Here is an 18,221-nt window from a genome sequence, read left to right on the forward strand (position 1 = left end):
GACAGGTTGTTTCAGCTGGCCTAATCATAAACCTTGGTTCTTGATAGAATAGGCATATTCATGCCTTTTCTGGACTCCTTGCATTTTTGCCTACATTTTCCTTCTTATGTAATATAAAAGTTAAAACTGCTTATAATTTGTAAATGTTTCCCACAAAAACTAAAATGAATGTTCTGGGTTTCACCAACACTCTCCTTCAATAAAAGTAACCAGAGATCTTTGAGGAAATAGCTGGTTTGTGGATCAGGGAACACACCAAATGAATATGGAGTATTTTGTGGTACCAGAGTAAAACCTTTAAATGATAGGAGTATATCAAAGAGACATCCACATCAATCGACAAAGCCGAGGCGCAAATTGGAATAATGTGAAAGAAGAAAAAGTAATATATCCATGGATTAACTGTGAACTGCGTGAGTTACTATCTCAATCCTGTGACAAAAGTAACTTATGGGAACAGAAGTGATACAGTCCAACATGGCGGGAAAGACATAGAGGGAGAAAGGAGATGGAGGGTCACATTGCATCCTTAGGCAGGAAGCAGAAAGTGATGAATTCTAGGTTTCTCCTTCTTATGTAGTTTGGGGTCCCAACCCATGGAATAGTGCTGCCCACATTTAGGGTGAATTTTCACACTTCATTTAACCTAACCTAGGCAGTCTTTCACAAACATGACCAGAAGCTTGTCTGTTTGGTGATTTCTGATCTCACCCATTAATACTCAGATCTCAATATTGAGCATCGCATAACTCAAAGTATAAAACAGATGTCCACTTGTTTATGATGGCATGAATAAATGAGTAGATTTAAATTAGTAGTTTCAAATATTCCTTGTAGAAGAAAGTCAGCCTTTGGGAACTAGAGTCTATACAATAACATAGGCCACAAAGGGTGAGCCTTTGAAGGTTTTATCTCCTCTGGCTCTTTGCTAGCTGGTCTGGTCACTGTGTGAGCAACAATGGCCAAATGACCCCACCAGGGAGCTGCCTTGCCTTGTCCATGTGACAGACCATAGCCACTGGAACTGTGAGCCAAGTTAAACTTTTCCTCCCAGAAGATGTTTCTATCGTGTATTTTATCACCACAATGTGATTAAAAACTTAAACAGTACTTAACTTAAACATAGAAAGGGGACAGAAGGTGCTTTTATAGGAAAAGAAACCTCCTGAGAGCTGCCTCAGCCATGTGATCAAGGACACTGTTAGCAGCCCTATACCCTGCTGACAGCATGTATCCAGGTGAGCTGATGAGAAGAACCCTTGCTCCGAGGTTTCCCTCTCCTAAGCCAGTGAGCCCAGTTTAGTTATGAGAAAAACACATGAGAAGTTTCAACAGGACAAAATACCTGACAGGTATTCCCCAAACTGTCACAGCTCTCAAAAACAAGGAAAGAAACTGCCATAGCAAAGAGGAGGCTAAGGAGAAATGGCTACATGTAATATGATAGTCTGGACAGGATCCCAGGACAGAGGAGGGTTATTGGGTACAAAGAAGGAGAAAGCATGGGCTTTGGTTAAAATAATATCATCATCAATGAGCTTTATTAATTATAGTGGGATACCATTTAATGTAAGTTGTACTAATAAGCATGGAACATAACACTTGTCTTCATAGTTCTTCTATAAGTATAAAGTTGTTCTAAAATGTTTGGTTTAAAAAATATAAGTGGTGCTTTCATTTATCATGGTATCTTTCCTTATTCTCCCAGCTCGAACCTCTTGCTCCCCTAAGTTTTCATTTCCCTGTCCCTTGCCCTCCATTACTCCCCCACCTCCAGTTTGCTCATGTAGATCTCATCCATTTCTCCATTGCTGGGTGATCTATGCATCCTTCCTAGGATCCTCCTTACTAGATAGCCTCCCTGGAACTGTGGGTTGCAGTATGGTTATCCTCTACTTTACATGTAGTATCTACTTATGAGTGGGTACATACCATGTTTGTCCTTCTGAGTCTGGGTTACCTCACTCAGGATGTTATTTTCTAGTTCCATCCATTTGCCTGCAAACCTCATGATGTCATTGACTCCCCATGGGAGACCTTGCCTTGGAGGAGGTGGGAATGGGGGGTGGGTTGGGGGGAAGGCTGGGGGGTAGGAAGAAGGAGGACAAGGGAATCTGGTTGATATGTAAAATGAATAGAAACTTTCTTAATAAAAAAATAAAAAGTATAAAAGGAAATCTTGCTCAGTCTATTTGCATTTTAGTGTGAATCCATCAACAGTAGTTATAAAGCACAAATCTCCTATGATACCCAAATACCCATCATCTCCCAGGTCAGAGGTTGTGGGCTAATTCTGTAATGTGTGTGGATCTTGAAACACAGAGTTTGCTGTCTGAACCTCTTCTCTCCATTAGCAGCTCAAGAATGGCGAATTTATAAGAGAGATCTCTGCTTCTCCTAAACAAAGGCAGAGGAAAATATAAGAGAAGATCTTAGGAGAAAGAAAAAAATATAATGGGACCTGGGGACTCAGGAGAATTCTCTGTCAAGTTCCTGGGAGAGGGCAGTCTAGTTTCTCCTGCAATCTGGTCCTTTCTCTCTGTAACCATAGGTGGTAGACCAGTTGGCCACCACTTCCCAGTGAGTATAGGGCTGATTCAGAGGTTCATTTCCATCCCTCATTCCATGATTCCTTAGGAGAAAGCCCAGGAATGAGAGTGGCAATGAGAAGGCCTCTTGTACCCTTACAGTAATCCCTGTATTTCAAAAAGGAATGTGCACATCAGTGTAAAAGGCAAAGAGACGGGCAGACTCTAGAATGACTGTGGGCTGTGCGTATTATAATGATTAAAGTGGTTTTTATTTCCTCCTCTTTCCCTTCCTCCTCCTGCGATGGTCCTGAAGAGCAACCTCAACTCAGGGAAACACACATAATTGGCAGATGCTCTATCATTAATGAGTTACATGCTTAGCCCCTGCATTTTTTCCTATTTCAAATATTCGTATTTGGTTTAAATTGATGACTTTTCTGAAGATGAGTGCATTATCTGTGCTGTGCAAATAATCCTCTTTGGTCTATTGGGAGGGACTCTTTGATCTTGACCTGATCTGAACCACATTATTGTTTTTTATTTTCTGCTTAAGAAGAAAAATGTTTTTTATTACGTTATTTAGGCTTTTGTAATATATCCTTAGGAAATATATAAGTATGAAATGGCTCATTTATTTCTGGTAGCAAATTAAGCACAAAATGATTTTCGATTCAGAGATATTTGCATTCTTAAATGACAGCTGAAGACATTTGTGAAAACACTGTTTAATGATCTAGAGAAACGTGTGCATATACATAAGCTTGGCATTTATTTTTGGTATGGTATCTTTGCTCTTTTCTTATGAATATTATGGATGACAGACCTGCCTAAAAGATTAAATTCCTGTGCCAGGGTGCATTTAATAATATTCTTCTTTGTAGGATACTATGGATTGTTTCATGTTATTTCCTCTAGGACTTGGATTTGAGCACTTTCTTCTCATTTTGCTAATTCAAGACTATGCAAATTCTTATATGCCCATAAATCTCATATCAAGAATAGTAAAGCCAGGGCTAAACCTACATATATTAACCTAAGTTTTGCTGTTGTTATCTTATAATGTTTTATGCTTTCTACAGTGTCAAATCAAACAACAGTGATACAGCAAGATATAAACTTTATCCTCAATAAAAGTATGATTTGTTGAATTTAAAACTGACTTTAAAGTTTCCAAAAAGAAATCTTCTGGAATTTAATTTGATCAGGAGTCTGTATTCATAAACGTCAGTAAGTTTAGTCTAACCAAATCTTTATTGCGGTCACCAATTTACTTCTCTGAAATGTCTTCAGATGGCATCACACACTGTCCAATTAAGAAAATGTCAAGTTGAATCTTAGTTTTCTGGGTGACTTTGCATCTTAGGATGGCCTCAATCATGATGATTTTTCTGAGACTGAACCATACAAGTATGTGACTCTCCAAAAGTGGTCCTATTTCTGTTGGGGATTATTTAGTATGTCTGGAATCCTAACGCTTGTTGCTTTTAATGAGAGGAAATAATACCAAAAATATTTTGGCATGCAGCCAACAAAATTAATATGATCAACAAAGGAATGTTTTCAGATCTGGGGCTTGATCACTTTTGTTTCTAAGGCCACAGATTTGCTGCACAAAAGTTGAAAACCCATTTTCCTCTCTCCTCCCTCCATACACACATGTACACACACACACACACACACACACACACACACACACACACCACACTTTAACAACCACATCCCATTTGACTGTTCACATACACAGCCGCGCTGGGCGGCCACACCTTTCTGAGAAGCTGGCTTCATGACTACCCCTTTATTCTCAGTTTACATTACAAGGCAACAGTAGCAATCGTTTCAATACTCGAAATGTTCCCTAGGAGTGTATCAACTGAGCAGGCAGGGAAAACATATCTGGGGGAAGTTTATTATTTTTCCACCACTATATTTGACAGCACCTTTGGAAAGTGAACAAAAGGCGTACTGTCAGGAGGACAGACCTGGACAAAATGTTACTGTTTGTTCTTCCCAAGCACAGAGGTATATTTAAGCAAAGAAAGACATTCCATAGCTCTCTTGGGACTTCCTTCCTTTAGCTGAATTATACCAGCATGTTCACACCACTGTGATTCAAACTGGGCTGGAATTTAAAACTCAGGCTTCTATTTGCCAGCGCTTAAATACCACAGTTACAGAAGTTCATGTTAGACTTCCGCTTGTCCTTAAAATGTCACAGAATATATAGAAAGAACTGTGTCTGCACATGGAATTGCAGTAGAAGTCGTGGAAATAAGAAGTGCCCTTGTGTGGCAGCTTCTGTACTTACACAACAAAGCCTCTAAGTCACCAGGAGTCACCTGGCTTCGGATTAGGTTTCCAGCCGAGGCTTGCTGACACTCATGAAACTTTTGGCAAACACGGGCTGAGTTTCGAGCAAGTCCAGGTAGAACGCTATGTAGCCTATGTGAAACTCAGTGGCCTCGGCTAGGTTTCTCCTTGAGTTTCACATTGGAACAACCCAATGCTTCAAAGTAAAATAAAACAGAGGGGCAGGAGGAAGAAGGGGCAAACAGGACACCGAATGGCTCATCAGGATGGGATCACAGTCTCCCATCTCGAACACTTCCTTATCCCTGACGTCTTTGATTTTGCATCTGCACTAACGGCCCTGCTGCTGGCTCTCGGAACACATCTGTACCTGGCACTGCTCACCAAGCCTTCCCCCTGCTAAAAGGGACCATCCCTGATCCTCGAGGTCCTTGGAAGCAGTGAAGCCCTTGCTCAGACTAGCGGGGGGACTCACAAGTTGACCATTCACGGAAATAAGACCATTGATGTGTTCTTTATAATGTAGATTCCAATAAGTCAAATAGCAAGGCGATGATGCTGACCCTTTTCTAGGCTTTCCTACTATAATCCACACGCTGGAGGGGAGAACTCTATGAGCTTCTACTTGAGGAGGAACATTCCTGGAACATGCTCCCTTCCTATGCCACCTCTGAGTCCTGTCTGGTGGCTATTGGCTTCTTCTCTTTACAAGGGTCACAGAACAGACTGTGTCAGCCGTGTATAGTCACAGTTGAGACTTCACAGCCTCTTCCTGACTGGGTTAGGCTCCTAGCCTCCAACAGAACAGGAACCATATTACCAAGGATACCCAGAACAGTAGCTAACAGGGAGATTTGAAAATAGCCAATGCTTTGGGAGAAGAAAAGAGCAGGAAGCAAATGCAATGACGTTTTGAAAGTCAAGACAATATTTTAAAGTGATTAATGATTAGTAAGAGTGTTAAGATTTCATCCATTTTAAGAAGCAATTTTTGTTTTGTTAAATTCTTCATCCCATACATCAAAGAAGTTTCACTAAAACTTTTGGCTACTGAAGATTTTCTTTTTTAATTTATTTTACTTTACTTCTTTTCTTTCTTTCTTCTGCCTTTTTCTTTTGCCTTATTCTTTTTGTTACTCAAAAGATCACCATGCCATTGAAATACATGTTTTTCTGTTTTTGTTTTTAACCAAAACTCTTTTGGTAAAAAGCATCTTGAAATGCCAAGGATTTCCATGCTCATGTTTTCAAAAGCAACAATTAGGTCTCAAGGCACATGGTAATTTGGGGGAAGCAAGAGACTCCAGTAGGAGTTGACAGGATTGGTTCTGTGAACTGTCTTTGATATTTGGTTTTAGATATCCTGAGCTGTGACTTGTTAGAACAGTGGTTCTCAGACCGTGGGTCTCGACCCCTGGGGGTGTTGAACAACCCTTTCACAGGGGTGGCCTAAGACCATTGGAAAACACAGATGTTTACATTACATTTCATAACAGTAGCAAAATTAGTTATGAAGTAGCAACGAAAATAATTTTATGATTGGGGTCCCCACAACATGAGGCATTGTATTAAAGGGTCGCAGCATTAGGAAGATTGAGAACCACTGTATTAGACAGTCAATGTAATGAAAGTGCTTTGCAGGAGAACATTTTTCTTTAAATTGCAGGTTCCTTTAGAAATAAAACCTCAATCATAGCGGCAGAAGACGCTAAGCCAGTAAATTATCTGAAGGAATTGCTATCAAAGCATTAAGCGGGGAGAAAAAGCCTTTTTACTGAACATAGTAAATACTCACAATCAAAGTAAATGGTGTGGTTGAGGGTAAAGTCCACAGATCAAAGTACTTCGCAAAATGTCAAGTACAAGCATAAGGGAGGGGGGAGGGGGAGCCAGAATACTATCCAAAAAATGTGTACTGTCAAAAAACCTGTCAGAAAATCTACCTCATAAGAGAGTGGCTTAGCTAAATTTCAGCTTGGAGAAGGGGTTCTCAAAATCAGTCACCCCAAAGTGCGCTAGACGACTAAAACCCAACAACAACAATAACGATGATGATGATGATAATAATCCAGTCCCCCAAACCACGTTCCGTTCCACACCAGCTGTGAATAAGACAGGAACATACTGTAATATAGCCACCTCCCTGTCTATCAAGGGCAGTCACTAATACACTGTCTTTCCTCAGGTGGGCTGCATCCTGCTTAAAGAATACCTTTAGAAAGTTAAAATAAGAAAGCAGTCTAAACAAGGAAATGATGGTGTCTAGAAGTCCTCTCACCTCTGTGGCAGTCACTTGTAATGAGGACTCTGGGGCAGTGCTCAGCAAGAGGAGTGTGTCTGTGCGGCAGCCACCCGGGACAGAGGGCTTTAGGCAAAGTTTACAATTACACTCGCCAAAAAAAAAAAAAAAAAAAAAAACCACGCACGATGCTGCCGCTGCATCCCAGGACACAGGGTCTACCTGGGACTCCCTTGCCTTCCTCCTATGTTCACTAAAAAGGTATATTAGAGACACCAGTCATGACCACACCAGAAAAGAAGTCATTCCAGAGCAAAAACCTTACCTTGAAGAGGCTGGACTTCACAGTTGCTCCAACAGAGGAAGCGCAAGTCAGGGGTCTTTTCCGTGTAGAGATTGTTTATGTAGCCCTTTTTAAAAGGTCTTGACCTCCAGAGGTTTAAGATTAAGTCCACTCCAAGCGTCTGCAGGGAGGAAAAGGGGGACTGGGGGTTAGGAGAGAAGGCAAATGAGAGAGGCAAGGAACTTCAGCTGCTGGGTGGTGCTCCTGGCCTGAGAGCATTTGAGCTATTTTCAGCATTACCAGCAGCTGGACTTGTCTGCAAAGGGATGAAAATGCCTTGCCCGAATCACCACCCCCACCCTGGGGGGGAAAACCAACACAAACCAGGAAACCCACAACAACTTGGTTCATTGTGCAAATATTCATTGAAATTTTGAGGGAAACTGAAAGCGCTATTGAAAACACACACACACACACACACACACACACACACACACACACACACACACACACACACACACAGATTTGACTGGATCTTAAAGGAACACAGCACCTTGCTCCACCCCTGAGGTTTTCAGAAGGGTTTACCGGATCCGTAGAAAGTAAGACGCTATGTTGCATTGACAAGGGGACTTCTGATTACCCCCTTGCTTGCTCACAACGGGTCTTAGGCAACGTTTTAGATCTCCCAGGTAGGAACATCAGCTACCAGCCTATTCTTAAGGCCACAGGCAAATGGTTTCTTTCTAGCACACACCTACACGTCCACTTTAACTATGCTATTTTTGAAAGCTACTGGGTTAAGCTGATGACATGTCTTATCTATTGGCTGAGGCTGGGGACCATCCAATGACATGCTGCAGAGAGGCTTCTGCCGCCACAAGCCCAGTCGGGTGGGGGGAAAATAACCATTCACACTGGGTCACCATGACGGGCAAACTCAGAGAACTTTTACTTCGTTTTCAGAATGAATAGCCACAATCTAGAAGTTGTATTCCTGCATTCATTCACTTTGTGGCAATTCATTCAATGGATGTGGCAAGCGTTTCTCAGCTCACCGTAGGCTGGGAACTCCGTGAATACAAAAATGGGCAGATCAACATTGCCTTAGCATTTAAAGATTTATTATACTCAGGCTGTAAGAGTAAAAACAGAGCGAAGGTCTCTCTCTACCCAGACCGAAGGAAAGGACTGTGTGTGCACACTTTTTTCATCGGGCCTTTCCTATGTCCCTTGTCCAATCTACTGTCTATTGCTGTGATAAACACCATGACCAAAAGCAACCTGGGGAGAGGAAAGGCTTGATTTTATCTTACAGATCACAGACCTTCATCGAAGGAAGCCAGGGCAGGAACTCAAGGCACACACCTGAAGCCCAAAGCAAAGACTATGGACGAATCCATGTTCACTGGCTTTCTCAGTCTGCTTTCCTGTGTAACCCAGGATCACCTGTCCAAGGGTGGCCCCACCCACAGTGGGCAGGGCCTTCTCATATCAATCACTGATCAAGAAAATGCTATACAAGCATGCCCACAGGCAATCTCTCAACTACGGTCCCCTCTTCCCAGAAGCCGCTAGCTTGCATCAAAGAACTGGGAATGGAAGGCGGTGGTCCTACCAAGCAAATACTGCAACATTATTTTAAAAGCCTTGATTCAATGAAGATGAATTCCCCCAATCTTATTTTTCCCCATGTAAATGGCAACACAGAAACATGTGAGTAGTGTCAGAAAGCAATGCTTTACTCAAGCCTTACAAGAAGATTCTCCAGCTGTGTTGCGCTTTGTTTTGAGACAAATACAATTCCTTGGTTGCATTACTGACTTGGGGAATGGCTTTTAAAAACATAGGGGGCCAAGCATGGTGGAGAGCGGTGTCATGTGACTCGTTTCAGCGTGTGTTGTAATGGTGAAATATTTCAGCTGAGGTCACCAGATACTAAAATGATGCAGATATTCTAATTTAAAAAAAAAACTGACTTAAATTTGAGGTATCTAATTATAACCTTAAGTAAGTTTAGCTTTGATTTTAAAATATTTACCAGTTTTAAAATGCCATTATAGAATACTGCATTTTTCTGCTTGACTAAATAGACTGATTTTACCAAGCACTACTTAGCTACCAGTTTAAAATAGATACTTGTTTTACTTCTTGAATGACAATTCTATTGATAAAGATTTGAGATCTATTCTCAGACAAGTTTCTTAAAATTATTTTTATTTGTTCTCCCCTTATAATAGTTTATTTACAAAAAGAAACGTTTTTTTTTAAATGTGGCTCCTTGAGAAACTATAAATGTTAATGAAACAAATAAAGATGGATGATCTGAGTACTAAGTCAGCTATGATTTTTCATTCCTGGCCACTTACTTCCCACGCTAACCCTACGGGAAGCCTCATTGCCTCAGTCTTGCCTGCGTGGTCATGTTACCTCAAAATCTGCGCTCAAACAAAGAGGTTAGGGGTCTGGTCCCTGCTTCCACTTAACATCAATCCTGTGGAACACTGTGTCTTGCCAAAGTCTCCTTTGTTCCCAAAGATCCTGAGCCAGGATCCAAACAGCTCCTTCCAACATATTTGGCATCCCAGAGAGCAAATCAGACTTCAAGCATATTTTTAAATGGTAAAGGATGGACGATTTTGTTTTTTCCATGTCACCACTGTGACTTTTCTCTCAATGGCAATACTAATTACATTCATTCATATTCTCTTTTCTTTTTAATATAAATCAGTTTCAAATAATTCATCAATGACTATATTTAAGTGAACCTCTGCCTTCATCTGGAGATGTGAGAAACAACAGGTAAAATATCTGGGCAGAAACATGGGCTCTAAGAGAGAAGGTAGGACCCTGACATAAGAACCCTGATGAAAATCCAAAGTGAGGCCGGTTGCCTCAGTAGTAACTGAATGTCTTACACTCTGTGTAAGCACAAAATAGGCTTCAGATGCTAGACTATGAATAAGCTTTCCAAAGGAGATTAGTGAGCACAAAATGGAAGTAAATGTCAAAAGGCCAATCAGTTGGGCATTTTCTTTTCTCCTTCTAAATGCTTAGCAAGAATCTAGATGGTTCTGAGCTCAATGTTGCATTAGAACCATGCCCCACTTAGACACGGTTTGCGTAGACCAAACCGTCCTAGAGGGTATTCATACCCCAAGGGAGAATCTTGTTAACTCACATAACACCCCAATTAGAACCACTTGTAAGGCAGATATATGATTTGGGAGAGAGAGAGAGAGAGAGAGAGAGAGAGAGAGAGAGAGAGAGAGAGAGAGAGAGAGAGAGAGAGAGAGAGAGAGAGAGAATCTTTTTGTTATTCTTTCCCATACTGCTGGACCACCCTAAATAAATGAATATGCCGGTTTTGAGTTTAGTAACCTCATCAGCCTTTCAAATATACTCCTCACTGTTGTAAGTGGCCCCAGAGGGCTCAGTGTTCCAGAGAACTTCATAAAAATAAATCCCCACTGGAAAGAACATCTGGGCTCACACTGGCACCATTTAAGGGTTTCCACTGAGGCTGTGGCTCTGCAGCATGGCACTAGTGTACCACAGAGGTAGCTCTGGGTCCATCCCCCAGCACAGCAAAACAGACAGACGACACAAAGAAGAGACAAACAAGATGACCCCTACCCCCAGTTTTCACTCAGGGGCCTTGCTTTCCAGGTGTTGTTGTTGTTATTATTTTGGTGGGGGTAATTTTAGAAAAACTTTAAAAGCATGTAATGGCTCCAGGCTCAATGGCTAATGTGTGGCTACATTTAGCAATTATTTTTAGATAGCATGATGATTTCCAAGAATTTTTCTGTGCAACTTTCAATTCATGTAGTTTGGAACTTTTAAAAATTCTTTTCTCAAGAGAACTCAGACTTCTCAATCGATGCCTCATCATACCCTACTATTTGGGAGGGTCTGAGGAGGAAGGAAGCGGATGTCATTTTCCCAGGAATATTGTTTTCAAGAGCTCGCCCCACCTCCCCCCTTTGAAAATTGAGTTGCGCTCAGGATACCTGAAGGCTTTCGTAGCCTTCCTCAGTTTAGCATCATTGTCTAATCCAGGAGAACAATGTTTCATTCTCTCAGGCAAATACATTTGTGTTTGAGGCCACAAGAACATCCCAAACATGGGCACGGATTTCAAGGATGTATGGAAAAGGATGACAGTCCGATTTTCTTACCCTGGAGACTATAGAAATCTGATAAAACTGGATTAAAGGAGGGTGTGCAAGAGACTGTAAAATACAGCTGAAGTTGGGCATGGTGGTTTGCTTCCGCCATCCTCGTCAAAGTGAAGTGTGGGCAGGAAAAACGTCGTCGCTCTTAGTTTCATTGTGCAGGAAGTATCCATCAGCTCATTCTCAGGTCTGCTGTGCCCTGAACAAAAATCGGTGCCCGAAGTTGGGAAACTGAACTCCAAGACAGGGGACTGATCATTCACAAAGCCCTCCTCTGCATTTGCATTCTGAGCTAAACTGTAAGTCCTTACCAGCACCAGAATCTGTTTCTATTGAGGGGTGAGGTGGGGGTCACACACATTCTAGAATCCAGACTCCAGAGAGTGTCCGAATTGGCTTAGAGTAGAGGATGCCCAGGTATCGTCCACTCTGAACCGGGTGGGTGCTGGCTGGTGGGAGAAATCCACACATCTTTTGAAGTCTCATAAGTTTTATCTGTTGGTTATTCTTAAGTAAGTGTATAGGAGGAACTGAGACTGATTTTTTTTTCCCACTATATCACACACATACACACACACACACACACACACACACACACACACACACACTATACGGAAAAACACTCACACATACATACTACACAGAATGCTAGGAAAGTCTTTATAAATCATAAAAGTCAAGTACAAAAACCAGTTGGCCAGTATTCAAAAGTTAGCACGGCTGGGGGTGTGTAAGGGAAGACCTAGAGGAAGAGCAAGTTCAATGCCAGCCTGGGCTACATAGCCAGATTCTGTCTTAAAAAAATCAGTCAAACAAACAGACTCTATTAAGTACATAATAAAATAAAACTTCTCCCCATATGAATGTAGGTTGGATATATGAGTATTGTCCATGTTATGACTTTCCCTAAACCAAAACCTTCCTGTGGCCTGTTGCCACGTTCATCCACATAGGTACAGATCTACCTGTAGCTCAATGCTCCCCATCAGTCCCTTTATTCTCAGATGGGACAGACAAGGCCTTGGTGCTAGATGCCCAGGACCAAATCACCTCTGGATTTTCACAGTTCCTTTGTCTACTGCAGTATGCCTACAAAAAAACTCTCATGATCCTGACATCCTTGCACAAAGAAGCCAGGGAGGGCCAGTATTAGCCAGCAAAGTCAACCTCCTACAAATACCAATAATGGTTCTATCACAAAAGGAGATGGCAGAAATGAACTCTGGGAGACATGCTAAAAAATGAGTGACCTTAACTCAATTTTACAAAAAATAATGGGGTGGTTGAATATTCCTTTATGTCCTCTGGGCTGAACTAGTTTAGACTGGTTTATGGAGGCAGACAGGGAAGGGTGTCCAACCTGCCCGTGGCGTGTCCAGACAGCTGTGAGACATCTTAGTTTTAGAAACTAAGTTTGTTCTAAAACGTAGTTTGTTCACATTTTTCCCCAGCAGCCAGGGCCAACATTTTCTCATCAAGTAATTCTTTCTTTAAAGATTATTCTGCCTAAGGATCCTCCTTGAGTCTCTTTCTTGCTTGCTTTTTACAATCAAATCAACATTCCATATTTATTGCACCCATCAATAAACATCCCATGTTTATTGTGTTTTAGAACATGCTCGTGTTGAACACCATTCACTACATACCGAGGACCCGTTTTCTGCTTCCTTCATTTCAAAGGAGTCTGGTGAGCATACCTGTTTAGAAACTTGCTTTCCCATACTTCCTTGTATTCACCCTAGCTAATAAGCTACACAACATGGAGAACGTCACACACACACACACACACACACACACACACACACACACACACACACACACAACATCTGCGCAAACTCTCCCCAGCAGGCTGCTATTGGTCCTGTGCCATTTTGCCTTGTACTCCTATGATGACTGAGATGACCTGCTCTCTCAGGAAGGCCACATTAAAGGCCAGATAGTGGAGGTGAACCCATACCAGACTGCCTCTGCGTGAGCTCCTTGTCTGAAGCAAATCCAGCCTGTCAGAGGCTTTCCGAGCTATGCAGAGTTATCCTGTTTCTTGAAGCTGGGCTCAATAAACACAACCATCTAAGAACAACTTTATTACATCAGGCTGGCTGAAAGATAGCGGGGACTATTAGCCCTGCCATTAAGATACCACGTAAAAATAGATTCAGAAGTGTAACTTCTAGACATCAACACTAGCATTCAAAGCTGCCACTGCATTAGGTTTCAGGCCCACTGGAGTAAAGAATGGCATGGAAAATACACTCAAGATGCCTAAAGCCATAGCTGGTTCAACATTTGATATATTTCTCTCTCTCTTTTTTTCTAAATGCAGTAAAGTGTTCGGCCTTTCTAAACTCTACGGCTAATGGCCAGTGATGCCAAGAAGGCTAAGAACACAGCACTAATTGTCAGGAAACCCAGAACAGGAACCCAGTGTTTATCCTGTTCTTGGTGGACATGGCCAGGTCATTGTTCAGAAAACTTTGAACAGGGTCACTTACGTAGCTTACCCGAGCTTTCAAAATCTCAATTGAAAGATGGAATTTCTTCTTGTTACAGAAAAGACAGTTTGAAGACTTATTCCGGGCCGGTAACAACAGTTCCACTTGTGCCTTTCTGAGAACTGTGGATGCTGCCACTCATGACTGAAGTACAGCTATACCGGATGAGAAAACGTACTGTTTCCCAGAACTCAATACACGTGATGACATACACAGGAATGATTCTAAGGACTCCTGCTTTTGTTTGTTTGCTTGTTTTTGTTTTCTGATTAAATACCTTAGTTGAAGGAATAAAGATAAATGATAACACATTTGATCTTAGAGCAGGGAGTCACATACTTGTTTTGTTTTTCTTTATATTTTTTAAGAACCAAGGAACCTGGCTGCTACCATAGAATCTGACAGTTGTTTCTGACTATTATAGGCAATTTGATAATATGTGCTTTAGATGTTGTTTTGGGGTTTCTATAGCTATGATGAAACACCATGACCAAAAGCAATTTGAGGAGGAAAGGGCTTATTTGGCTTATATATCCTGGACACTGCATTGAGGGAACTCAAGGCAGGAACTCAAAAACAGGGCAGGGACCTGGAGGCAGGAGCTGATGCAGAGGCCATGCTTGCTCCCTGTGGCTTGCTCAGCCTTCTTTCTTATGGAACCCAGGACCACCAGCCCAGGAATGGCCCCACACGCAATGGCCTGAGCTGCCCACCCCCATCACTAATTAAGAAAATGCTCTACAGGCTTGCCCATAGCCCCAACTTACGGATGTATTTTCTCAACTGAATTTCCCTCATCTCAGGTGACTCTAGCTTGTGCTGAGATGACAGATGTCTTAACAATAAAATAAGAACCACCACGGCATTTTACTCCTTTGATTGCCGTACAAGTCCAATGAGCTAACTTGTGAAAAGCTATTCAGTGTTGGCACACAGCGGGTGCTGCCTAAGCAGTGGTTGTTGCTGTGGCTTATCTTCATCACTTTGGTGACACACAGTGCTGGAGTTAAAAGTATGGCCTCTCAGCGTAGTTCTGTGTTAAAATTCTCCTTCTGCACTGCTTAAACTCCTTGTTTTGGCACATCGGAGCCCCAATTCCTTCACTTTGGAAATGGGATACAATCCATGACCTGAGAGCATTTTATAGGGGACTAAATACACTGCAGAAGAAATCACTCCTGGCACACAGTAATCATTAGACAGTGGTTTTCAAAAGCTACATAGAAAAATGCTTTCCAAATGGAACAATTTGGCTGCAAAAATTTAGGCACTTTTAGTTTGCTGATGGGAAAGTGAAATAGATTGGACCCACCTGGATACTGAATTTAATTTTCTCATAATTTATTTCAGATAGTTCACATTCTGGGTTTTGTTTTTTCCTATTTTAATTTTAAATAAGAGTTCATGGACTTGTCAGGCAACGGAACTAAGAAACTCTCATCTTGACCCTACTTTTTTTTTTGCAGTTGATTGGATGGTCTCTTTAAATCAATGACATTATCATCTCATATGTTAAGTAGAAGGCTGAAGTGGAATTCTATTGTTATCAAAAGGAATGGCTTGGAGAAAGCAGAAGTGAATTTATCTCTGCAGATTTCTAACCCTGGGCATCTTGTTACAAGCACACACTAACCTATGTTGGCTGACTATAATTATAACTAATGATAGCTGAAGTCCAAGATCTGTCTACTAAAGTGGTGATTACCTTGCCCAACGTGAGGAGTGGAGCCTTTTAGAATCAGGCAGTGCTGTGCTTTGGCCTTTGCTTCCCCAGTGGCAAAGTATGCTATTTCAGGGGAGTTACTTGATAAAATAGAAAACGCAGACAACAGTGTCTACCTGTTGGAGGGTGTCTTGAGAGAATTAAATGAGACTGTGAAAAATGACTCCAAGTAAGTGTGTTGTAGAAAGAGATTTACTATCATGGTAGTAGCCATTTACTATCATAGCAGCTATTTGATTTTGTCCTAATAGACTGTGAATTCTTTGAAGACAGACCTTGTTTTTGAAAACTGGAATTTAGGACCAGTGAGATGGTTTAGCAGGTCAGCACTTGCTGCCAAGCCTGCCAATCTCAATGCCGTCCCTGGGACCTACATGGTGGGAGAAGAGAACTGAGTCCTGTAAGCCCTGTTTGCGTGGGCTGTAAGTATGTTTACCCATCACCCACCCCACACAAATAAATAAACAAAAGCAACAAAACCTTGAATTTAGCTAACTCTTTGTACAGTACCTGGTCACTATAGGCGATGGGTGAATATATGATCAAATAAAGGACTAACATAAAAGGACAATTTAAAAAAACAGCAAAAGCAAATAAAAGATGACTTAAGTGAAAACAGATATTGGCTAATTGAATAGACACACTAGAAAGGAAATCTAAATAAATGGTAAATAAAAACCATTTTCTTCACAGGACTTAGAGAGGAGAGGTAGTCTGTAAAGGACAGAGAAAGGTTGTCATATTGATGGTCATATTATCTGAGGGTATTATTACAAACAACATCTTGAAGTGGAATTATATATATCTGTGTGTGTTGTTTTATTATTTTGTAGAAATATGGTAATTACCTTAGGACCTTGATTTTTATGAGTATTGTCTGCTTTAATTAAACTCAGAAGCATTTCGTGTAAACCTCCCTTCTAATTCCTGTCTACTCCTCTACCCCTATTCTGTGTCTCCCCTGACAGGGTCTCCACCTTAAGAACTCATGAATTTGTATGGCAAATTCCAAGACACACACACACACACACACACACACACACACACACACACACACACACACGTATAGATACACTTAGTATGTTGTTCCTAAGTCAGCACTTCACAAATCTGGCACATTCTTTAGACTTCCAGGACCAATTCTAACTTTAGGTATCGGTTACTTTTCATATATTCTTGAAATAATGGCTGGAAGAAACATACAAAGCCAAAAAGTCTTCACATCTTGAAAATTAGAGTATGAAGGATGAATATATAGGAAAACTGTTACTGAATGAGAATCTGAGGAACATTGTTCCCATCCGAGACAGAAGGCCACAAACAGCACCAATCGCTTATTTGGGATGGGCTAGTGTTCCCAAAGGTTCCTATGGATTTGTGCCATGTGTACCAGGGCTGCTCCAGTGCCAACGGCTACTTTCTTTGCTGGGGAGCAGTCCTGATTGAGACTTGCTGTTCAAACCCTGATGGGCTTGCTGGGCACAGCAGCCGGTTCATTTAAGTATCCGGTGCTAGCTTTGATGGAGCAACAAAAAGAGGCTTCTATGGAGGAACGAAAAGAGACACCAACAGCAGAGGCGGTGAGAGCTGCAATAATTTGAGACAGGAGGAATAGAATATCTTCTACAGAGAAAGCCAAAATTTGGAGCCATTGAGGTTGAAAATGAGGCACAGTTAATGAAGGCATTAAAGACACCCGAGCAGGGCAAAATGATCTCAGAATCAGTTATCAAAGGAGAAGATGTTATGTAGGATAATTAGGAAAAAAAAGTGATTCTTAGAGATAAATTAATTCTGTGAATGTGAGGATTACTTAGTCAAATGCTTCTGGAAGCACAAAAGAAACTCACGGCTGCAATAATTTTAGAGCATCCTATTGTGTTTTGTTTATTGGTTAAGTCTAAAAGTTATACCATGTAATGAATCTTACCTGCAAAGACAGATAAGGAGGTCAGAATTCAGGTTGGCCTTGGGCTTGTATATACAGTGGTGGGTAAGAGAAGAGGAAGCAGGCAGTCCAGGACAAATGGTGCCCATCATTTTACTCACCCTGAACTGTAAGCTCTGGCGGCTCGATCATTCTGTAACATGAACTCTATGTTCATGTTACTTGATTAGGATCTGCCTACCCACTTGGCCTCTTTAAAAGACTCACACACATTTAAACACACCTTTGAGCCTCCAAACTGGACTTAGGCATCACATTCTATTTGGGGTAGCTACAAAGGTTCTGGAAATTTCAAGTTGTAACGAACACCACGACCTATAAACTTAAGAACATGAGCTAGTGCGTACAGGATTCCAGGGTTACAGGCTGTGGGCTCCAATTATTCTTTCAGGTGTTTGACTTACTGAATCAGACCAGGTCAGGTCAAATTTGTTGTGATGGTTTTTTTTCTCACCCTTAAGTTAAAATAATAACTAATGTTCTTTCTAATCCTCAAAAATCAGTCTAAGTTCTATTTCTG

At 41.3% G+C, this 18,221-nt stretch overlaps 1 protein-coding gene across 49 annotated transcripts in view; it reads right to left on the reverse strand.

Moving 5' to 3' along the window:
* The window catches only part of Sorbs2 (sorbin and SH3 domain containing 2), a 206,028-nt gene that overhangs the window by 164,936 nt on the left and 22,871 nt on the right, over positions 1–18,221 (reverse strand). For 47 of the 49 annotated variants that reach the window (XM_076553416.1, XM_076553422.1, XM_076553424.1 and 44 more), the window contains one exon: positions 7,403–7,541. The gene's annotated coding sequence lies outside the window, so the exon portion shown is untranslated. Of the gene's footprint in view, positions 1–7,402; positions 7,542–7,913; positions 8,212–18,221 lie in introns of those variants that run through there. The other 2 variants (XM_076553388.1, XM_076553385.1) reach the window with 2 other exon arrangements.

Source organism: Peromyscus maniculatus, chromosome 17 (genome assembly GCF_049852395.1).
Source record: "Peromyscus maniculatus bairdii isolate BWxNUB_F1_BW_parent chromosome 17, HU_Pman_BW_mat_3.1, whole genome shotgun sequence".
In the NCBI taxonomy this organism is placed as follows: Eukaryota; Metazoa; Chordata; class Mammalia; order Rodentia; family Cricetidae; genus Peromyscus; species Peromyscus maniculatus.